The following is a 25,083-nucleotide window of genomic DNA, read 5'->3' on the forward strand; positions in this document are numbered from 1 at the left end:
TGAGTGTGGATCTCAGAATGCGATGGGAATAACAGTCCGAGAAACGTTTTATGTCCCAGAGATACCTGTAATCCTGGGTGGGTTCGAAACATGAGGGATGGGATTTCAGTTGAAATCCACGTGGGGTAAGCCGGAGACGGAGACAGTTACTGAGAAAGGAAATATGGCTGTGAAAGCGGGTTTTAGTAAACACCTTGTCAAACACCAGGAGAGAAATGGAAAGCAATGAAGGTGAACAAGGCAAGAGAGAGATTTGAAAATCCTGACGGAGAGTAGAACAAAACTTCTTCATGGTAGGCATTTCTTGAAGAGAAGTGGCAGTCAATTAAACACAGAGATAAAAACAAAAAAACTGTGGATGCTGGAAATCCAAAACAAAAACAGAAATACCTGGAAAAACTCAGCAGGTCTGGCAGCATCGGCGGAGAAGAACAAAGTTGACGTTTCGAGTCCTCATGACCCTTCAACAGAACTAAGTAGAAATAGGAAAGGGGTGAAATATAAGCTGGTTTAAGGGGGAGGTGGGGGAGGGGGGGGGCGCGGGTGGAAGAAGGTGGGGCGGGGGTGTGGTTGGGACAAGCAAGCAGTGATAGGAGCAGATAACCTTTAGCTTAGGAGATGTGCTTGGAAAGAAAGACACCTGTGCATGACATCTTTTAGCATGGGGAAACTGTTGCACACCAGCTTCCACATGTCTTGATAGAATGAAACCTTGATCCAATGGTATGGAAACCCAGACAATTCGAGGTTTTGTTCTGCCTCAGCCTTTGGCTGCCCGGACAGCCGTTGAGATATTCTAGATGGCAAATCTTCCACTGTCTGTTCTGCCATTGCGGACTTGTTTGCCAGAGCCCGGTCTGCTGAATATTTCTAGGGTAGCTAACAGGTCTTCATGATAACTGAAGTAGCCCAGGCCATAAGGAGTCCCACCATACCTCTATCCAGCTCCACCTGTCCCACCAACCTCAAACAGCTTATATTTCACCTCATTTCTATTTTTCTTTAGTTCTGATGAAGAGTCATACGGACTTGAAACGTTAACTGTGTTCCTCTCCGCAGATGCTGTCAGACCTGCTCAGTTTTTCCAGCTATTTTTGTTTTTGTTTCAGAATTCCAGCATCTGCAGTATTTTGCTTTTACCCACCATACTTTACCCTATTTTGATCAACCCTTTCTTACTCATTGCCCTGTTTCTGAGACAGGGACAAGGGGTGGGATTTTTGACCCTAAAAGGGATGCAGGAGCAGAGGGACCTGGGTGTATATGTGCATAAGTCATTGAAGGTGGCAGGACAAGTTGAGAGAATGCTTAATAAAGAATACAGTATCCTAGGCTTTATTAATAGGGGCACAAAGTACAAGAGCAAGGATGTTATGTTAAACTTGTTTAAAGCACTGGTTCATCCTCAGTTGGAGTATTTCATCTAGTTCTGGGTGCCACACTTTAGGACAAGTGTGAAGTCATTGAAGTTAGCAGGACAGTTTGAAAGCGCAGTTAATAAAGTATACAGCATAGAGTACAGAAGCAAATAAGTTATGTTAAACTTGTATAGAACACTGGTTCAGCCTCAACTGGAGCATTGCGTCCTGTTCTGAGCACTGCACTTCAGTAAGGGTGTTGAAGGCATTAGAGAGAGTGCGGAAAAGATTCATGAAAATGGTTCCAGGGATGGGGAACTTCAGTTACATAGATAGATTAGAGAAGTTGGGACTGATTTCCTTGGAGAAGAGAAGAACGAGAGGAGATTTGATAGATGTATTAAAAATCATGAGGGCTCTGGACAGAGTAGATAGGGAGAAACCATTGGTGGAAGAGAATGAACGGGCACAAACTTAAGGTAATTGTCAAAAGAAGCAACGGAGACATGAGGAGAAACTTTTTCAGCAGTGAGCGGTTAAGATCTGGAATATGCTGCCTGAGAGTGGGGTGGAGGCAAGTTTAGTTGATGCATTGGATTATTATCTGAAAAAGAAAAATGTGCAGGGTTACAGGAAGAAGGCGGGGAATGGCACTGGGTGCATTGCTCATTTGAAGAGCTGGCACAGCCATGATGGGCCGAATGGCCTCCTTCTATCCTGTAGCAATTTTGTGATTCTGTGATTAACTGTAGTTTAGAATTTTAGAAATATGTCATAAATGGTTTAAAATTAGCACACTTCCAACTTTCCTCAAAAAGTTATGTTGCAAATGGGAATAACATCTATAATTGAACTTCGTGGAAACCTTTGAAGACTGTGTAATTTTTGGGTGAAAGTCTACTTCTTTTTGAATATTTATGTATTTGACATGTCTGATTGTTGAAGATTTGATTTTGTTGTCTATCCATTACACAGCAACAAAACAACTTACTTTAGAAAGCATCATGTGAAACTTTAAAAAGTCTTTCACAGGAACATTAGCAAACCAAATTTGCAATAATCCATCTAAAAGGTGTTAGAACAGGCCATGGAGGCAATTTTTAAGGAGAGTCTTAAAGGAGGAGGGAGAGGTAAAGAGATGGAAAGGTGCGGGGAGAGAATTTCATAGCTTCGGACCTGGGCAGCTGTGGGCACAGTCACCCGTGGAGGAGTGATGAAAATGGGGGATGTGCAAGAAGTCAAAATTGAAGAAACGCAGATACCTTTGAAGTCATAGGGCTGGAGGAATTTACAGTCACAGGGAGGAAAAATTTATGGAGAAAAGTATCAGTTTATAATTGCCAACTTGGCTCTTAATCAGAAGGTTGTGTTTTGAATGTCCCTACGAGCATGAGCACATAAACTAGTCTGACAATTCAGTGCTGTACTGAAGGAGTCCTGCATTGCTGGAGCTGCCATCCCTTTGATCGGGTAAGGCACCATCTATTTGTTCAGACGATGTCAAGGTTCCCCTGGTAACACTTGAAGAGGAGATGGGAGTACTCCTGTTGCCCTGGTCAACATTCCTCTATCAATCAATGAACATCCCTAAAATCAGATTACCAGATCACTAATTTATTTGTTATTTTTGGGATCTTGTGGAATAACATTTGCTTGCTATACTTGTCTCCATATCAACAGTGACTGCATTTAAAAAGTAATTCAGGGGTCATAAAGCATTTTGGGATGTGCTGAGAGCACGATAAAATATTGTATAAACACAAGTTTTTTTCTTAAAAACCCAAAATTCCAATTCACTAAAAACAATATTTTCATCCTGAGGGTAATTTTATTCATCCTGGGGGTAATTTTAACATTGGAAAAATAGTGTCTAACGGTGTACATCGAATCAGCCTTTACTCAATGATTCTGTGATTCTATTATACATCGCTGCTGATCTGCCTTTCCATCGAAGTTCTCAGTATGTTACTATGCAAAAGATTTACTAAAGAAGATAGCTGACAGATTAAAAACCTTTACCAATGTTTGAGGAAGGCTCATGTAAACCACATACTTAATAGAAAACCTAATCCTAAACAAATGCTGCACATGCCATTCTAATCTCCTAACAGCTGAGTCCTTTCACAACTGTCTGCATGACACTTTGAACAGATAAGAGGCTATGGCTACTTCTATTATTTCTAGTGAGAACAACAGGATAACAAATACATTTACATTAGTTGTAACAAGGAATTGACAACAAATGCTAGATACATCGGGATTCCAATTGAATTTTCTGCTTAAAAACAGTGGGAGAGACATTGGGCTGGCTAAATGATTGCTTTATGCCTGACTGAGTCCTGAACCAAATATGGAATTAGGTCTTTTTTCAATAGAAGCAGTGAGCTGTCAGTGCCAATCAGCTCACCAGTTGGACTGACTCTAATGCCAAGGGTGCCCTTGAGAGTTGTGATGGGGAATAGGTGAACCCAAAGGGGTGTGCCTGTGTCTGAAGGAGCCTCTAGCATTTTTGCAGATCCATAGGAGCACTCTTGCTCTTTGTGGCACCAAAAAATTATAACTTTGAGAAAACACTGTGGCTGATTTTTTTTCAGGGACCTCCAGTGTGGGTGGGCCACTCAAGACCTGGTGGCACAAACTCCTCCCATTTATTCCTGAATTTTGCATCAGGACCCTACAAGGTATAAGGACCCAAGTTGCCTGATGAAGCAGCCTATATAAAGCAGGCAGGCTGCTTGCTATCGACAGGCACAACTGATAATGGCATCAGGTGGGGCTTGGACAAGGTGCAACTCCTCTACCTGGCCCTGGTTTTCTTGTCCTGACCAACCATTTTTCAGGTGCAAAAAGAAGGTTGTGGTTTGAGTTTTTTCCCTGTTGAGGAGGAATGCAAAATTAAGTACTTATTTACTTGCATTGAGATTTGTTGTTCAATAAACCAGACTAGCTCTACAGAATAATGGATTTAGATGCATTTACCACAGCGGCACCAGCATGCTCCAGAATGGAGAGGCCAGAGGACTGTCCTAAAATTGCCCTTGGGGCTTATAATTCCTGCAAGTAGCCCAACATTGTTTGCCTGTTGAAGTCTGGCTAATTTTGGTTGGATTGAACAACAGCTGAGGCCCACAGTGAGGGCCAGCATAGGCTGAGAATGGCTGCAATCTTAGAGTGGAGGCAGGAAAGTCAACAGTCCTCCTCCTGGTTCCTTTTTTCACAGTCTCCAGCTGATTCAGCCAAGTCTGAGAAAACAATGCAAGCTCCAACTGCTTCTAATCAAGTTTATAAATGAGTTCAGTAATGGAAGCAGGAGCCTCATTTCATGTTCTGATGAAGAGTCATACGGACTCGAAACATTAACTGTATTCCTCTCCGCAGATGCTGTCAGACCTGATGAGTTTTTCCAGCTATTTTTGTTTTTGTTTTAGATTTCCAGCATCCACAGTATTTTGTTTTTAGCCTCATTTCAATATTTAAGCCAGTACTCAATTCAGGCAACCATCATTTCCTGCCCAAGAAAGGCCCTATGGAATTTAGCAGATCCATGGTATACACACAAATTGTGAGTCACCTTCCTGATGCTCAATTTGCCCTGTCTGCATGTTTTTCAAGGGAAATTGGCACAATAATGTTGAGCTTCTCTCCCAGTAATGTAGAAATTTATCTTATACATCTCATTGAATATTTTAATGTTTTGTCTTGATAATGTTGGCTTCCTACTTCTGAAAACAAAACTTCCTGCATGAACATGGAAGAAAAATTTAAAAAATCATACCCAGCAAAAAACAAAGAGCTCAGGTAAGTAGCACAACATTACAGAATTCATAAAGGAATGAAAAAGAATGGAATGAGAAAAAGACCCATCAAGTTTGTAATGTCATGTATCTTAGTCCAAACCATTTTGTGACCTTTCCAAGATGAATGTCCATGAAATTTCTCCCTAACCATTGAAACTAATTCAGAAATGACAAGTCAACAATGTTAGTCAATTCTGACCAGTCACTTTACTGGAAAGTTAGCGATAACCCATGTTGGGGAAGTTCCAAAGAGCACTCTCGCTGTGAACTTATGCTGTGCCTATGTTGCATTAACAACTAATATTTACATATCAATAGATTGGTGCACTATTTAAAAATGAAAGAACTTGCATGTGGCTAGCAGCCTTCCATCTCGTAAGGTAATGCTTTGTGTCTCGGTAATCAACTCTGTGATAAGCATTGCCTGGTGTGGCTCAGGAGTGCCACTCTGGCATGGCAGTCTCTGCTGCATTGGAAGACAGTGGACTGAGAAGGTGCACAACTTCGTGGCCTCTTTCTTCTCTGGGCCATTTGGCCAGCTGAGTTTTTCATTTCTGTTCACCACTTCCAATGCCCCTCCAAATAGTCAGTCTCCAGTGGTCACGGCCATCACTGACTGCCTCCCAGTTGTCAGTGTCAATGTCTGCCATCTTCATATCTCATTCGTGGCAGAGGTATGGACACCCAGGAGATCTTGATCTAGTGGCAAGTTCACTGTACAGAAAGTCTTTGGGTATATGTCCGTCATATACCCGATGAACATGGCAGAGCCAGCACAGGTGGCATTGGCTTAGCAATGAGTGTATGCTGATGCAATTAAAATGCATTAGGAGCTCTGAATTGGTGACCTTGTCCTGCAAAGAGATGCTGGGGACATTTCTGAGACAGCCAAGGTAGAAACTGTCTCCTGTCTAGCACATGTTGCCCAGGTCTCTCCAGGAGTGCGTTGAGGATATAGGCTTGATAGACTCACAATTTGGTATTATCAGTTAGGTTGCTGTTGTTCCATACTCTTACTCAGTTTGGCCAGTCATAGCAGCTACAGCTTTGTGATGCATGTGTTGATTTCAGCATCAAGTGACAGTTTGCAGGTGATTGTAGAGACTAGATATGTAAAGCTATCACAACCTCCAACATCACATTGCCAATGCTGATAGAAGGCGGTATGGTGACATCCAGAACTATGACATTTGTCTTCCTGATGCTGATGGTCAAGCCAAACTCTTTACAGGCATGAGACACTGGTCCTTTGCTTCTGAAGGTGTTCCTCGGTATGGAATGTGAGTGCGACATCATTAGCGTAGAGCAACTCTCCAATGAGGAATTGGTGCAACTTTGTCTTGGATGTCAAGTAAGCAAGGATGAACAGCTTTCTGTCAGTTCTGGTAAGTAAGTAGACACCCTCTCTAGATGGCCTGAAGGCATTGACAGCAGCAAAGGGAACAATATGCCAAAGAGTGTCAGTGCCAGAACACAACCCTGTTTGACCCCGCTGCAGATCTCAAAGGGTTTAGATGTTGCCCCGTCATAGTTGACTTTACCATCAGCTTAAATAGACGCTCTGCTCACATGGTCGAATGCTTTGGTGAGATCGATCAAGTTAATATACAGTGGTCTCCTTTGTTTACGGCATTTCTCTTGCTGGACTGAGAAGATCGTGTCAATTGTAAATCTTCCAGTTCTGAAACCACACTGGGATTCGGGTAGATGCTTTTAGCCAAGATCTACAATCTGACAAGGGCAACAGGGGCAAATACTTTTCCTGCAATGCTCAGCAGGGAAATACATCAATAGTTGTTGTAATCACCTTGGTTGCTAATGTCCTTATACAGGGTCACAATCTTCCCATCGTGCATATCTTGGACCAATGCCCCCTCCTTCCAGCAGTGATAGAGAAGTTCATGTAGAAGCTGCAGGAGTGCCAGTTTCCCGTGCCTGTTCAGTTGGTGTTGCATCAGCGCTTGGAGCTTTGCCCATAGGAAGCAAGTTAATTACTTTGCTCAGCTCCTCCACTGTGGGTTTGATATCCAGCTCTGCAATGACAGGCAGGCTTTCTATGGCGACTAGAGCTTTCTCAGTGACAGTGCTCTCATTAGGGCACAGCTCAAGGTAGTGTTACACCCATATTTCCCACTGTTTATTGCAGTCAGTGATGACCTCCACTGCCTTTGTTTTCAGTGGAGCCATTTACTTTACTGATGGACCTGTTGCCTTTTTGATCCCTTCACACATGCTTCTAGCATTCCCTCTGTCGAAGGACACCTGGAAATTCTGTCAAAACTTATAACCAGTGGTCATTGGTGCACTGCCTAACAGTCTGTTGGACTTTACTTTGAGTGGCTCTTAGTGCATTCAGAGTTTTCTTGCTGGGGTCTCCCTTGTAATTAATGAGAGTGGACCATTTGGCTTCAATGGCACGCTCCATCACAGTGATTGTTTTTTTATTCATTCATGGGATGTGGGTATCGCTGGCTAGGCCAGCATTTATTGCCCATCCCCAATTGCCCTTGAGAAAGTGCTGGTGAGCTGCCTTCTTGAACCGCTGCAGTCCACGTGGTATAGGTACAACCACAGTGCTGTTAGGGAGGGAGTTCTAGGATTTTGATCCAGCGACAGTGAAGGAACAACGATATATTTCAAAGTCAGGATGTTGAGTGGCTAGCAGGGGAATTTCCAGCTGGTGGTGTTCCCATGTCTCTGCTGCCTTTGACCTTTTAGATGGTAATGGTCATGGGTTTGGAAGGTGCTGTTTAAAGAGCAGTGATGAGTTCCTGCAATGCGCCTTGTAGATGGTACACAATGCTGCTACTGTGCGTCAGCAGTGGAGAGAGTGAATGTTTGTGGATAGGGTACCAATCAAGCTGGCTGCTTTGTCCTGGATGGTGTCAAGCTTCTTGAGTTGGATCTGCACTCATCCAGGTAAGAAGAGAGTATTCCATCACACTCCTGATCTGTGCCTTGCAGATGGTGCACAAGCTTTGGGGAGTCAGGAAGTGAATTACTCGCGCAGGATTCTTAGCTTCTGACTCAAGCCAGTCAGCAATTTTCCACTCTTGCTTCCCACATGTTGGGAGTGCAGTATTTTAGATGGTGTCTCAAAGTATGTTCCATTTCGCTTCTGCAATTTGTGTGGGAATGCTGGGGAGTGCCTGTTCAATTGAGTTGAAGGCTGTTGGCTTTTATCTGGATCATCAGTACTGCTGATGTTAATGCAAGGACAGCATTTCTGCTTTGAATGAAGAAACTTCAAGGGTTGCATCTTAACTCTGGTGCCAGGGAGCAATCCAGCACTGTGGTAGATGTGTTTGTCGAGAATGCTATTCAGAGAGTTAAGTCTGGTGATGATCAGATCCAGCTGGTGCCAATTCCCTGATCTTGGATATCTCCAGGACACTTTGTGGCATGGGATGTTCTGGAAAAAAATGCAAGTTACACAAAGCTCATGGTAGCAGCAAAGCTCAAGTAGCCCCTGTCTGTTCTCATTTATCTTTCACAGGCCATGGGGTCTGAGACAGGAGGGCAATGCCTCTTGTCCATGTCAATTCTTGCATTGAAATCCCTAGTAGGTAAAGATGTTCTCATTTAGGGATTCAGCTAATAGCTTCTTATTAGAACTGGTCTTTCCCCTCTATCATGGAGCACAGAGTTGGAACATAAATATTCATGAGGTTGACTAGTCCTGTTTGAGTTGAGAGATGGATGGAGAGAACACACTCTGAACCATTTGTGGAGTGTTCTATCATTGAAAGTAGCAAGTTTCTTATGGTGAAGCCTATACCTTGCTCATGTGTTTCATTTGAATTCTTCCCTTTCTAGGTGAAGATGTAATGTTTTTTTTTCAGTGATCCACTCTCGGGTGAGCCTGGTTTCTTGGAGGGAAGGTATGTCAATTTTCAGCCTATCAAGTTCCACGTTTACAGCGCCTTCATGTACTCAAATGTCCCACAGCACTTTACTCAATGAAGTATTTTTGAATTGTAGTTGCTGTTGTCATGCAAGAAATGTGGCAGCCAATTTACATAGAGGAAGTTCCCACAATCAATGATAAAATAAGCGACCAGATCATCTGTTTTAGATGTTGGTTGAGGCATAAATATTTTCCAGGACACAATAAACAGGTTAATAGCGAGCAAAGGAATTGCATACAAATGCATTAAGCGCTTGTCTAATAAACATTGAATATTTAAATACTAGGCCAACTCAGCTGTAAATGTTCGAAAGGGTGAAGGAAGCAGATTCTACAATAACCTTTAAAATGGAATTGGATATATACTTGAATAATAAACCCTCGCAAGGCTATGGGGAAAAAGCAAAGATTGAACTAATTGGATAGCTCATGGAAAGAGTAGACACAGGCAAGATAGGTTGAATCACTTCCTTTTTCACTGTAAGATTCTAGGACCTAGAAATGGGTCTGCGGTTAGTGCACTCTTCTCAGGTATTACATTGCCACCTAAGAGCCAAAAATGGTGAGATCCATGGGCGCAAATACTTCCAATCAGACGTGTGCCACCTGCCATTTTGGTTCAGGAGGTGGTGCTCACGTTAGGATCACACACCAACAGCATTTGCAATCACAATCTACCTCCCAGTTAAGAGATGCTGGCTACCTTGAAATAGCTTGGGTTGCTCCATGGGTTCCTCCTGCTCCTAGGCCCAATGAACAGTGTGGGTAGTGTTGGGCATAAGAACAGTTCATCAAAATTGTTAGGCAGCACAGATTTCACATGCTGGCTGCAGTACAAATAAATAGCACAGGTTATTAGCGCATTGTTCTGAGAGAATCTAACACTGCTGCCTGCCACTCTGGGTCAAGCTGTGGGAGGAACTGCAGGGCAAAGAAAGACATGGATGCTGAGAATGTGAGGAGTGTAGCAGAACAATTTGCCTTGCTGATTTCTGGGATGCTGTTGCAATTGCAGTTGATGATGGTGTTCACTGGTGTCCATTGAACACTGAGGAAATCTGTATTTTTGAATTGTATTTGTATGTTTTGAAGCTGGGTCATGGTTGAAGGACAAGTCAGTAATGTGCCTGCATGGGGTGTGGTATGAAAAGTTGCCCATGTGACCAGATGCGCAGAGCAAAAACCCAACCTGGGGGCAGTGCAAAAAAAAAACAAGCCTGCATGAAAAATTTAGTCCATAGCTGAAGAGGTGGCAGCTGAAGTGAGGCCATTAGCTCCGTACAGCTGGGGATCAAAGGGGCCTGTGAGAGGTTGAGTCTCAGAGAATCCCAGGAGCAGCTGAAAGCCCTCCACTGCTGAGAAGTTGAGATTAAAAGAAGCCCGGGGGCAGTTTCCAGCTTTGTGAAGTTGAAGTGAATCTGTCTGCTGCGTGAAGCAATCAGCTGGGACTAAGAGAAACCCATGGTTGTCTGTTCACTACAGTTGGCTAGCTGGGATCGTGCAGGTGGTTAGATGCTGGGGTGCAGCCTGGCCACTGCAGTGGGATGCAGTAATGGACAAAGTGATTGAGCAGCTGGGTGAGCAGTCGTTGGGGCAATTTAAACTGGAGTCTGGTTGCCTGGCAACTCATTGCAGGCAGAAGAAGCAAGAGGGCTTCCAGGTGGGTTGTGGGTTCATGTCCCACTCCCGGAAAACCAAGAACTGTGATTGTACTCGAAAGAGTTGCAATCTGTGACTGTTGATAACTCGAAAGAGTTTCCAGGTTGAGTTGGAGCTGATGTTGAGGGAAAACAGAGGTGATATCCTTGAAAGAAAGGAGCTGAAATCCCCTGTGAGGAGGACAGAGTTTAAATGATTTTTAATACCTAGTTTAATTCATTTTTTATTACCAATATAGAAAGAACTGAGACTGTGCACTTTAGAGAAGTGTGGATTTAGGGATTTGATTGAACTTTAGAAGATGGCAAAGGGAATAGATTGTGTTTGTGTGAACAGTGTTTTCATATTAATATGTTAGGGTGGACCATGGATCACAATCTCAAATTATGCAAGGCCAGGATTAAATTGGATGTCAGGAGGCAGTTCTATCCCTAAAGAATACTGGGTCAGGAGAACATGCTGGTTCAGTGCCACAAATCCTGATGCTCTAATTTCCATTCAAGTGAGAACTGGACCAATTTCTGGCTGTGGCAGAGAATACCTTATACAAAAGGTAGGCATTAATCAAGACTAATGATATCTCCTGGACTAATTTTGATCACCTAAATGGGTCAGAGGATTTTTCTAGATTTTTATCTATGATTAGCTTGGGTTTTCATTGGGTTTTTGGACTCTTTGAGAAGACTGCATGGCTTTGTGCTGGGTTGGGTGGATGTTTATGCATTCTGATACACTATGGATCACTGAATTGTGGGGCAGGATGAATCAATGGGGCTTTTCCTATTCATCATTGTTGTATGTTTGTATATAAAGGTGTTCTTCTGATCGACGGTGATGTGACCTCAGCTGATGGGAACGACTGATGACACTGAGCCCGAGAGAAATTTTTTTAAATTCATTCATGGGGTGTGGGCTTCGCTGGCTGGGCCAGCATTTATTGCCCATCGCTACTACTGCCCATCCCATTTCCACTGCCGTCAATTGAAAGCTGAAAAACACAGGCAAAAAATCTGTATACACATGGAGCTGGATTTTACCAGTCCTCTAGGGACAGGCTGGGAGACAGGGTAGGCCCTGTAAAATGGCATTTGCAAAGTGGATGATTGCCCTCTTGCCCAAATGCCAACTGTTCCACTTAAGTGACCAATTAAGGGCCTCTTCCCACCACCACTGACACTTTACCAGTAAAGGGTTGGTCTTCTGCTGTGTGGGGAGACCGCACCCTGTGGCCCACAAAAGGGCCAACCCACAGGCAATGGCCACCGTGCAGCAACATCTCCAATCTGACTTCACCAGCCACCTCCCTCCCACCTCTCTAGGGCCTGCCTGACTCAGCCACCAACAGCTGCTCTTACCTTGTTCCGAGCGTAGGGTGCAACCGTGTCTTCTCAGCTGGGTGCAGTTCCAGCAGTGGCCACCCCTCCTCATGGTGCTTCTGTGCCTGAGGAGGTACCATGTAGTATTTATGATTTTATTTAGTGTGGCTTTACTTATTGTGTAATGTACCTTTAAGAATACTTGTTATGCAAGATCACGTGATCTGTAGTAACCAATAGGAGAGTAGCGTCAGTGTAGAGATAGACTTGGAGTTGAAAGCACACATGTAGTTGCTGCTGAGTATATTGTAAATACACTTAAGGTTTCCACAGAAGAAATGTCTGCTGATCAACTCGATCATTAATAGTACAACTCGGCCACCCTACAACTGGCGATGTGGATAAAACAGGATTGAACAGAAGAAATCAAGTTTAAAAGAAATTGGCAACGTACCTCACCCAGTGATTGTAATTAGTGAGCTCTGTTAGAATTGAAGGAGTTATCCTCTCTCAAAATGCCACAATTTGGAAGAATTGATTGTTTTGAAACAGTCACAGACGATTGGTTACATCGACGATTCATTACATAGAATGCCTCACATTCTTTTTTCCAAGCGAACGAGGGGAAGAGAAGAGGTGAGTGATCCTCTTGAGTACTTGTGGGAGCAAAACCTACAGTTTGACTTGAAGTTTGATGGCACCCAGTGCCCCAGATTCGAAAAATTTAAATGAATTGGTGGACCTCGTGAAGGGTCACTTTCAACCCAAGCCCTCAGTCACGGTGCAGAAGTTCAGGTTTAATTCACAAAATAGAGACTCAGGTGAGACAATTGTATGCTATGTGGCAAATTTGAAACAGTTAACAGAACATTAAGAGTTTGGTACAACTCTGAATGACATGCACAGAGATCATTTAGTGTGTGGTGTGAAAAAGGACTCTGTTCAGAAAAGATTATTGTCCGAAGTGAATCTGGATTTCAAGAAGGCAGTAGAGATAGCCCTGGCCATGGAAAGTGCAGTAAGAGATTCAAAAGCATTACAGGGTGTGCAAAATGGTGCCGTCCTCCACATCAGGCGAGAAACCTCAGCTGAAAGTAGTGCTAAAAAGCGAGACTCTGCTGAGAAACGGGAAATGGGAAGCTAGCTGGAGAATGAAGAAAAATAACTTAGCACTGAAATTGAAGAATAATTTTAATAGAGGTGGAAACAGTCAGTCTTTTAGTGATTGGCAGTTTCAAAAAAATTGAATGCTAGTATTGTCAAAGAAATGGACATATGATGAGGCAGTGCAAGGAAAGATTCAAGCAGGCTTGTAAACAAAAGAAGAAGCCCAATGAAATCTACAATGTAGAAGAGCCTGAAACAAAAAATTCAGACACTTACTCATAGTTTAATCTGAAAGTTGGAAAGACAGAACCAATATTTGTCACAGTGAAAGTAAATGGCAAACCTGTTAAAATAGAAGTGGACATGGGAACTTCCACCACAGTAATTGCGGAACACATTTTCAGATATTTGAATAATGGTGAACATCAATTAAGTTTAGAAGAAACAGCCACCAAACTAAAAACATATACGGGTGAAGACATTCAAGTAAAAGGCATAAGCAGAATAACTGTCCATTATGTAAGCCAATCAGCAAAGCTACCCTTGATGGTGGTAAAAAGTGTTGAGCCAAGCCTCCTGGGGCGAAATTGGTTAAAGGAGATTAAGTTAGAATGGGCTGAAAATTTTCCAGCTGAGAACAAGTGGGCTACCAGTGCTACATAGAACGCACACCACCATCTTTAAGAATGAACTTGGAAAAGTCCGGGGGCTGCAGACCAAGGTTCATGTGGATCCAGAAGCAACCCCTCGCTTCATGAAGGCAAGACCGGTGCCATTTGCCCTGTGAGGAAAAATCGACATTGAACGGAGCAGACTAGAGAAACTGGGTGTTATACAACCTGTTCAGTTCTCAGAATGGGCAGCACCCAAAGCCCCTGTCCTTAAATCTGATCAAAGTGTCCGAATTTGTGGAGGCTGCAAACTGACGGTTAATAAAGTAGCTAAACTAGACAGGCACCCCATTCCAAAAATTAAAGACCTGTATGCCAAGTTAGCAGGAGGGGCAATGTACATAAAGCTTGACATGAGCTATGCTTATCAACAACTAGAGTTGGATAATGCCTCGTGGGAATTTGTCAAAATTAATACCCACAAAGGGTTGTACCAATATACATGATTGCCTTTCGGTGTCTCCTCCATTTGTGCCATCTTTCAGTGAACAATGGAAAGTTTACTGCAGGGATGTAGGCCCCAGGGTGTATTCTATTTAGACGATGTATTGGTGACAGGATTCACTGAAAAAGAGCATTTGGCAAACTTAGAAGTCTTAAAATGTTTCTTGCAAACTGGAGTGTGTTTAAAAAAAGAAAAATACACATTCAAAGCAAGGGAGGTAATCTATTTGGTCACCGGGTAGATTCACAGGGCCTCCACCTGGTTGAGGAGAAAGTGAGAGCCATAAGAGACGCACCTGTGCCAAAGAACGTCTCAGAGCTCAAATCATTCCTAGGAATGATCAACTATAATGGGCAGTTCTTACCCAATTTGTCTACAGTGCTGGCCCCCCTGCATTCTCTACTCAAAAGAACCAAAGTTGGCCTTGGGAGGTACCCCAGAAAGAAGCTTTCATAAAGGTGAAACAATTGTTGCACTCGTCCAATCTATTAGTGCATTATGACCAGACAAAAGAATTGGTGCTGACATGTGACACATCTCTTCATCGGATGGACGATGGCACGGAATGGCCAATAGGTTACGTATCAAGAAAACTCACCACAGCGACAAAGGGATACTCGCAGATAGGAAAAAAAGGCCTGTCCATCACCTTTGGTGTCAAGAAATTAAACCAGTACATGGCCGCTATTTTACAATCATTTCAGACCACAAACCATTGCCAGGATTGTTTAGAGAGATAAAAACAAAAAACTACTGCGGATGCTGGAAATCCAAAACAAAAACAGAATTACCTGGAAAAACTCAGCAGGTCTGGCAGCATCGGTGGAGAAGAAAAGAGTCGACGTTTCGAGTCCACATGACCCTTCAACAGAACTGAGTATAGTTAGGAGAGGGGTGAAATATAAGCTGGTTTAAGGTGGGGGGCGGGGGGAGAGAAGTTGAGGGTGGGGTGGTTGTAGGGACAAGCAAGCAGTGATAGGAGCAGATAATCAAAAGATGTCACAGACAAAAGGATCAAAGAGGTGTTGAAGGTGGTGATATTATTTAAGAAAAGTGCTAATTAAGAATGGATGGCAGGACACTCAAGGTACAGCTCTAGTGGGGGTGGGGTGGAAAGACTGACAAGGTATTAGTTTTAGATTTAAAAATAATGGAAATAGGTGGGAAAAGAAAAATCTATATAAATTATTGAAAAAAACAAAAGGGAGGGGGAAGAAACAGGATGGGGATGGGGGGAGGGGGAGTTTAAGATCTAAAGTTGTTGAATTCAATATTCAGCCCGGAAGGCTGTAAAGTGCCTAGTCGGAAGATGAGGTGCTGTTCCTCCAGTTTGCGTTGGGCTTCACTGGAACAATGCAGCAAGCCAAGGACAGACATGTGGGCAAGAGAGCAGGGTGGAGTGTTAAAATGGCAAGCGACAGGGAGGTTTGGGTCTTTCTTGCGGACAGACCGCAGGTGTTCTGCAAAGCGGTCGCCCAGTTTGCGTTTGGTCTCTCCAATGTAGAGGAGACCGCATTGGGAGCAACGAATGCAGTAGACTAAGTTAGGGGAAATGCAAGTGAAATGCTGCTTCACTTGAAAGGAGTGTTTGGGCCCTTGGACGGTGAGGAGAGAGGAAGTGAAGGGGCAGGTGTTGCATCTTCTGCGTGGGCATGGGGAGGTGCCATAGGTGGGGGTTGAGGAGTAGGGGGTGATGGAGGGGTGGACCAGGGTGTCCCAGAGGGAACGATCCCTACGGAATGCCGCCAGGGGGGGTGAAGGAAAGATGTGTTTGGTGGTGGCATCATGCTGGAGTTGGCGGAAATGGCGGAGGATGATCCTTTGAATGCGGAGGCTGGTGGGGTGATAAGTGAGGACAAGGGGGACCCTATCATGTTTCTGGGAGGGAGGAGAAGGCGTGAGGGCGGATGCGCGGGAGATGGGCCGGACACGGTTGAGGGCCCTGTCAACGACCGTGGGTGGAAAACCTCGGTTAAGGAAGAAGGAGGACATGTCAGAGGAGCTGTTTTTGAAGGTAGTGTCATCAGAACAGATGCGACGGAGGCCAAGGAACTGAGAGAATGGGATGGAGTCCTTACAGGAAGCGGGGTGTGAGGAGCCGTAGTCGAGGTAGCTGTGGGAGTCGGTAGACTTGTAATGGATATTGGTGGACAGTCTATCATCAGAAATTGAGACAGAGAGGTCAAGGAAGGGAAGAGAAGTGTCAGAGATGGACCATGTGAAAATGATGGAGGGGTGGAGATTGGAAGCAAAATTAATAAATTTTTCCAGGTCCCGACGAGAGCATGAAGCAGCACCGAAGTAATCATCAATGTACCAGAGAAAGAGTTGTGGGAGGGGGCCGGAGTAGGACTGGAACAAGGAATGTTCCACATACCCCATAAAGAGACAGGCATAGCTGGGGCCCATGCGGGTACCCATAGCCACACCTTTTATTTGGAGGAAGTGAGAGGAGTTAAATGAGAAATTGTTCAGTGTGAAAACAAGTTCAGCCAGATGGAGGAGAGTAGTGGTGGATGGGGATTGTTCGGGCCTCTGTTCAAGGAAGAAGCTGAGAGCCCTCAGACCATCCTGGTGGGGGATGGAGGTGTAGAGGGATTGGACGTCCATGGTGAAGAGGAAGCGGTTGGGGCCAGGGAACTGGAAATTGTTGATGTGATGTAAGGTGTCAGATGAATCAGGGATGTAGGTGGGAAGGGACTGGACAAGGGGAGAGAGAAGGGAGTCAAGATAAGGAGAAATGAGTTCCGTGGGGCAGGAACAGGCTGACACGATCCGTCTGCCGGGATAGTTCTGTTTGTGGATTTTGGGTAGGAGTTAGAAGCGGGCCGTCCGAGGTTGGGTGACTATCGGGTTGGAAGCTGTGGGAGGAAGATCTCCAGAGGAGATGAGGTCAGTGACAGTCCTGGAAACAATGGCTTGATGTTCAGTGGTGGGGTCATGGTCCAGGGAGAGGTAGGAGGAAGTGTCTGCGAGTTGACGCTCAGCCTCCGCAAGGTAGAGGTCAGTGCGCCAGACAACAACAGCACCACCCTTGTCAGCGGGTTTGATGACAATATTGGGGTTGGACCTGAGAGAACGGAGTGCAGTAAGTTCAGAGAGAGACAGATTAGAATGGGTGAGAGGAGCAGAGAAATTGAGACGGCTAATGTCACGCCGACAGTTCTCAATGAAAAGATCAAGAGAAGGTAAGAATCCAGAGGGAGGGGTCCAGGTGGAGGGAGAATATTCAGGTGGGTAAAAGGATCCGTTGAACGGGGAGAGGACTCCTGCCCAAAGAAGTGAGCACGGAGACGAAGACAGCGGAAGAAGAGTTCAGCATCGTGCCGAGCCCGAAATTCATTGAGATGAGGGTGTGAGGGTATGAAACTAAGTCCTTTGCTGAGTACTGAACGTTCAGCATCGGAGAGGGGAAGGTCAGGGGGTATAGTGAATACGCGGCCGGGGCTGGGATTGGAAGATGGGGTGGGGACGGAGGGACAAGCAGGGGTGGAGGGTCCCAGATGGGTGTTGGTGTTGATGAGTTGTTGGAGCTTGCGTTCCTTAGCACTTGAGAGAAAGAGAAAAAGTTTCTTGTTGAGGCGTCGGATGAGGCGAAGAATAAAATGAAACTGGGGGCACGCGCAGCTTTGAAAAAGGGTGCGGCGGTGCTGCTGGAGGGAGAGGTCGAGTGTGTTCATATGGCGGCGCATGGCACTGAGTGTGGATCTCAGAATGCGACGGGAACAGCAGTCTGAGAAACGTTTTATGTTTAGAGAGGACAAGGCTATACCGCCCGTAACCTCAGCAAGAATATAACGATGGACTTTCATTCTGGCAGCATATGAATACACTTTCATACATGGGACTGGCAATCAAATCGCAAATGCTGATGCCCTTCGTTGTTTGCCTTTACAAGAAAATAATGATGAGCATGTTCCAGTTCCACAGGAACTTGTTTTACTGCTAAATTTCTTAGATTCCTTCCCGGTATGCACTCGACAGATCAGAGACTGAACAAGTCAGGACCCAGTCCTATCTCAGGTACGAGAACAAGTGCTGCATGATTGGTCACTGGAGCCAGCATCTGACAAAATGAAACCGTACTTCAACGGAAGACATTAAATAACCAGCCAGGATGGCATCTTATTATGGGGTACATGAGTGATATTTCCTCCAAAGGGAAGGAGGCACTTTTAATTGAACTACACAGTGCCATCCAGGAATTTCCCGAATGAAGACCATAGCATGCAGCTATCTATGGTGGCCCGGGATGGATGGCAAAATAAAGAGTTTAGTAAAGCACTGTGTGTAAAGTCAGCAACTGCAAAAGTTGCCAGTGACCGCTCCATCACACCCATGGGAATGGCCAGGTAGACTCTGGGTGCAGTTACACATTGTTCCCAGGAAAGGTCCAATATAGTCAATGTTTCTGCTCATTGTCGATGTTCATTCAAAATGTTTGGACATGTATAAAACCATAAGACGTAGGAGCAGAAGTAGGCCATTCGGCACATCGAGTCTGCTCTGCCATTCAATGAGATCATGGCTGATCTGACAATCCTCAACTTCACTTTTTTGCCTTTTCCCCATAACCCTTGATTCCCATGAGTGAAGTAACCAACGTCGGCCGCTACAATTGAGAAACTATGTCAGAGTTTTGCCATTCACGATTACCAGAAGTAGTCATTTCCGATAACGGCACAGCTTTTATAAGTGCTGAGTTTCAACGGGTTTATCAGCCTCAATGGTATCACTCATGTGAAAACTGCACCGTGCCAGCCTTCCTCAAACAGACTGGCAGAAAGGGTGGTTCAAAAGTTCAAGGCAGGCATGAGGAAGCTAACTGGTGAATCCTTGGCAACCAAGCTACTACAATTTCTTTTTTATTACTGGACTACTCCTCACAAAACAACCAGTGTCACACCTACAGTCTTATTGTTGAAACGCTGTCTCAGGATGAGATTGAGCTTAATAATGGCAAATTTAGAGGGGAAGGTGGAAAGGGGTGAGGGAAGCCCGAAAACTAGACATGACTGGCCTAGTCTTGAGGAAATTTTCTGTGGGAGAGCCAATATACATAAAAAACTTTGGGGAAGAACCAAGGTGGTTACCGGGTGAACTAAGTGCGGTATCTGGACCTCTATCATACCACGTGGAGGTGGAAGGCAGGATCATCTGTCAACATGTGGACCATTTAAGGAAGAGAGACAAATCACCAAGATTTGGTTCCACCATTGATCATGGCCAGGTCTGTGTTTCCTGTTGAGGATACTCAACCCAGGACTGACATGTCTGATATACCTGTAAGAGTTGAGGATACAGAACTGCAAGTGCCCACCGAAGCACCTGATATTCAAGCAACTCCAGAAAAGGAGGCACCTGACAAAGAATCTGAAGTTGTGGAACTGCAACATTCCACACATACCAGGAAACCACCTGAAAGACTGAACTTGTAAATTCCTTACCCAGTGTAAATATTATGTTGTTTTGAAAAGTATGTATTTACACATATAATATGTATAACCGAGTTAAAGGGGGAGGAATGTAGTAATTTTGGTTTTATTTAGTGTATAATGTACTTTTAAGAATACGCGTTAGGCAAGATCACATGGTCTGTAGTAACTAATAGGAGAGTAGCACAGCCTACCTCAGCAGTCAGTGTAGAATTAGATTTGGAGTTGGAGTTGAAAGCACACACGTAGTTGCTGCTGAATATATCGTAAATAAACTTAACGTTTCCACCCAAGAAGTGTCTGCTGATCAACTCTATCATTAATAGTACAACTCAGCCGCTTTACAACATACTGGCTCACCAATTGAACAGCAGCTTTTGGTGGTGGACTGTCGTGCCTTAAAGGGAAGGGAGCCCTGACTGCAGCTCATTAACTGCATGATGGACCTCAAATGGGGTCATGGCATCCACAAAATGACCAAGACAGTGTTTCCCTGGCTTTGTGGCCCATTATTGGGGCCTCAGCCCCCGTCAAAATTCAGCCCATGGTATTGATAACATAACTTTAAGGATGTCTTAATAAAGTCAATGCATGACTGTGCTAGTTTCCTGTGTTTATGCAGACTGGAGAATTAAAAGATTTGTGCCATTCTCAGCTATTTTCCAAATGGAAATCATAGGAGTGGGGAGATGTTTGTGTTTACATACTTCCATGTTACATTTCTTCCAACATTCCAGGAAGTATCTGTTTAAAAACTAAATTAACATTCAACACGAATCACTGAGTGGAAAAAGTACTAAATTAGACCGAATGCAGACTTAAGCTAGAACACAAGCAATAGTGTTTTATAAACCCAATTATTGCTGTTACTCAAGAAATGCGACCAGAGATTGGTTACATTAAATTCATTAAGCAGATACCAAATTTAAGACAATTCTGTGAAATGGACTCATGTTTAATCAATTCCATTGTGACTGTTAATATTTAGAAAGGAAGATTCCCCTCCGTCTCTAGCACCAGCCATAAAACAGCGTCCCAACAGCTAAATGGTCATGATTAAATTTAATCGAAAAGCAGAATACTGCAGGTGCTGGAAATCTGAAATAAAAACACTCAGCAGTATCTGTGTAGAGAGAAAAACAGAGTTAAGGTTTCAGGTTTATGACCTTAATCAGAGCTTGGAAATGTTGGAGATGTTAACCAGTGGATGAGTGGAACAAGGACAAAAGGAAGGTCTGTGATAGGGTGGAAGGTAGGAGAGATTAAATGACAGAAAAGTTAGTCCCCCAGGGCCAGAGGGAGTGGTGATGGGACAAGAAATGAAGCAGAGAAACAAAAGATGTGCCTAGAGCAGGTATGCTGCTGTCTGAAAGAAAAACAACAAAACAAGCAGAGATAAGGAAACAAAGGGGGGGACAGAGTTTATAGCCTGAAATTGTTAAACTCAATGTTAAGTCAGAAGGCTGTTAAGTGCCTAATTGAAAGATGATGTGCTGTTCCTGAAGGTTACCTTGAGCTTCAGTGGAACAGTACAGTAGGCCAAGGACCGAGATGTCAGCATCAGAGCAAGGTGGAGAATTAAAATGACGGGTCACTGGAATATTGGGGTCTTTCCTGCAGACAGAACAGAGGTGTGATATCTTTTCAGGACAAGAATTCTGCTGCTTACACATGGAGTTCTAATACCCAACTGAAACAGGTTTATTCTGATTTGCTTATATACATAAATTAACAAATGGTCATAGGAGGGTGCTATTACACACCTCTTTAATGAAAAAGTTACACAAAATTCAAATTTCATACAAGCTATATACATTTCTTGTTTTTCATTTATTTACAAATCCAAATTAAGCACTGGTTTCCTATCCCTAAGACGATACCTCCTTTCTTAACCCAAATTTTCAGAACTTGGGGAAGGACCTTGATCCATCTGGGCCCCAAGTCTGAGCAGAAGTTTTCTTCAACAAAGACCAAATTTAACTTTGAACTTCAATTTCCACTTTATCCAGCATGCCTGTCTCATTCTGGCCAGTCTGGATCTGAACTGGTTTCAGACACAACTTATGTTGGGGTAAGTATTAGTATTCTAACTATTGACATTCTACTTGCATCCCAACTATCTAATTCCTCAGGCTCAATTGATTCTTCACAACTTCATTCTTCTTCATGAACCTCTAAAGGTAAAACATAATTTACATGTACAAACCACTACCAAATATTTTGACTAAATATATGCGAGGACCATATATTTTCTTTACTCTTCCTGGTGGCCACTTCAACCACTTATGATAATATACTTTTTAACCTTCACATGATGGTTCAACTTCTGACTTCTTTCTCTCACTCTACCTCTATCATGATTCTCTTTCTCCTTGGATTTTTCTCTTTCATTGAGTGTGCTAAATGTGGCTTCAGCAATCAAAACCTCATTTTAGGCAATGATTATACATATGAATTAGGAGCAGGAGGAGGCCACCCAACCCTTCGAGTCTGCTCTGTCATTCAATAAGATCATGGCTAATCTGATTTTAGCCTCAATTCTGTTTACTAGGTGGATATCCATTTACCAAAACAGGCAGCAGAAGATTCTGCAAATCACAACTGTTTTATTGTTAAACTGTAGTTCAGTACAAATACCAGTTTCCACTCTTCCCTTCTGAATACTCTTCCTGTCTAGAAGCAAAAAAAAACCCTACTGGGGAAAAACCCAACACTTAAGTACAGGCTTCAATGAGCATCACCTGTTCTCAATTCATTCTGAGGCTTGTCCTGGTTTACTCTTAAAGGGACCTGTGTTTCTAGCATTGTCAAACTCCATATTCCTGCCCACCCCTATTAACCTTTCACCTCCCCTTGCTTATCAAGAATCTATCTACCTCTGCTTTAAAAATTTTAAAAGATTTTGCCTCCACCGCCTTTTGAGGAAGAGAGTTCCAAAGACTCACAGCCCTCTGAGAGAAAAAAAATCTCCTCATCTGTGTCTTTAATGGATGAACCCTTATTTTTAAACAGTGACCCGAGTTCTAGATTCTCCCACAAGAGGAAACATCCTTTCCACATCCACACTGTCAAGTCCCCTCCGGATCTTATATGTTTCAATCAAGTCACCTCTTACTCTTCTAAACTCCAACGGGTACAAGTCTAGCCTGTCCAACTTTTCCTCATAAGACAACCTGCCCATTCCTGGTATTAGTCCAGTAAACCTTCTCTGAACTGCTTCCAATGCATTTTCATCCTCCCTTAAATAAGGGGACCAACACTGTACACAGTACTCCAGATGTGGCCTCACCAGTGCTCTGTACAACTGAAACATAAGCTCCTTACTCTTGCATTCAATTCCCCTCACAATAAATGATAACATTCTATTAGCTTTCCTAATTACTTGCTGTACCTGCACACTAACCTTTTATGATTCAATCAGTAGGACACCCAGATCCCTCTGCATCTCAACGCTCTGCAATCTTTCACCAATTAGATAATATGCTTCTTTTTATTCTTCCTGTTAAAATGGATAATTTCACATTTTCCCATATTGTACACCATTTGCTAGATCTTTGCCCACTCACTCATTTATGCCTACCCTCTGTTCCCTGTTAGCTAGCCAATCTTCTATTATGAGGGAATGCGGCCATGGTGTCCTTTTGAGAGGAGTCCCTGTGGAGCATGACCACTGCATTGACCCTCATGGCTGAGCGCAATGCCACCACCATGGAGAGAGTGGAGACTCTCATGGAGAGGCTACTTCAGGGACACAATCAGGGGTCCCTGAGGATGCAATCAGACCTGCAAGCCCTCACACCAGCATTGACCTCAGATGGTCAGTGTCAGTGTGGGAGATGAATTGGGCACCAGTATTCCAGCTAGGTACACATCCATCAATGGTGAGGAGGGAGGTCCAATGCGACCTCACATTGGCGCACGAGCTGCTTGTCATCTCTGCAGGCTCCTCTCAGGGTGCTCCAGGTCATGCCAGCAGCTCCTCCATCCCTCTGCCAGTGACTGTGGCATCTGATGAGGCTGTGGCGATTGGGGAGGTGCCAGCCATGCCACTGGCCGCTCCCTCCCTGGCGGGATCTTTACAGGATCCACGTGCCAGAGGATGGATGCCAAGGTCATCAAGGCCAATAAGACAGCAGAGTGAGCAGGCTGTCTCCAATGACAGTGCCAGCGAAGAGGGAGCACCTAGACGTAGCACCCGCAAATGTAAATGTAAAGCACCTTAATCACAACACGGACTTTTCACAGATGATATTTTGTTCCCCCGTTTTACTTTAACTTTTTTAATGGTGTGATTAACAACACCGGTTAATATTTATTTCAGCTATGTTTCACATGCACAATTAAATGAGATGTTGGTTTGTGCTACTGGCCCCTGTATGCTTCATTTGTTCTGTAGGTGCAGGGAAGTGATGATGGACTGTGTCTCCTGAAACTTTATTGCACAGGCACAGAGTCTATGTTGTTGGTGAAGGAAATGGTCCTGGCAGGGGTCGAGTATGGAGCCTACAGCCCTGGCATGTGGTGGTGGTTCTTATTTGGTGGGTTAGCTGAAGGAGCGTTGGATCAAAGCATCCTGGGTGTCCCTGCCTCCCAGGAGGTTACCCAGGTCAGCGTCTACCCCCTCAGCGTTCTCCTCACCATGCTCGTCCTCGGATTCACTACTGGACTCATCGTCCGTTGCCTGTGCAGCTGCGTCAACATCCTCTTCCTCCACTGGGTCCCCCTTGCCAGTGCCGGATTGTGCAGAGCACAGCATGCAACCACTATCAGTGACACACGATCTGGGGGGTATTGCAGTGCACCCCCTAAATGGTCCAGGCATCAGATGCGCATCTTGAGAAGACCTATGGTTCTCTCCACCACAGCTCTTGTGGAGGCGTGGCTCCTGTTGTACCACTGCTTGGCCTTTGTTTTTAGGTGGTGGAGAGGCGTCATGAGCCACTTTTTGAGGGGATAGCCCTTGTCACCCAGCAGCCATCCATCCAGTCGGGCTGGGGCACTGAAGAGTCTCGGCACCTGGGAGTGTCTGAGGATGTACGCGTCTTGGGAGCTGCCAGGGTACCTTACACAGACTTACTGAATCTGCATCCTATGGTCACACACTATCTGCATGTTCATGGAGTGGAATCCCTTCCTGTTGACAAAGGCACCCAGCTCACCCGCTGGCGCTTTGATGGCCACTTGTGTGCAGTCGATGGCACCCTGGACGTGGGAGAGCCCAGCAATCGCTGCAAAACCTCTGGCCCGCTCTGCCTGGCTGGCATCGTTCGTATGATAATTAATGAAAGTTACTGCATGCCTGAACAGAGCTTCTGTCGCCAGTATGATGCGATTATGGACAGCTGATTGGGAGAATCTACTCAGATCCCCCACTGAGCCCTGGAAAGA

The 25,083-nt window shown here is 44.4% G+C and overlaps 1 long non-coding RNA gene across 1 annotated transcript in view; it reads right to left on the minus strand.

Annotated features, from left to right (window-relative positions):
• Window positions 1-23,153, minus strand: part of LOC144685254 (uncharacterized) — a 102,025-nt gene extending 78,872 nt beyond the window's left edge. Inside the window, exons 1-2 of the long non-coding RNA XR_013577683.1 lie at window positions 23,099-23,153; window positions 21,206-21,309 (exon numbers count right to left, since the gene is read on the minus strand). This is a non-coding gene — a long non-coding RNA (uncharacterized LOC144685254). The remainder of the gene's footprint in view (window positions 1-21,205; window positions 21,310-23,098) is intronic.
• Window positions 23,154-25,083: the final 1,930 nt, after the last annotated feature.

This window comes from Cetorhinus maximus, chromosome 10, assembly GCF_964194155.1.
Source record: "Cetorhinus maximus chromosome 10, sCetMax3.hap1.1, whole genome shotgun sequence".
Taxonomy (NCBI): Eukaryota; Metazoa; Chordata; class Chondrichthyes; order Lamniformes; family Cetorhinidae; genus Cetorhinus; species Cetorhinus maximus.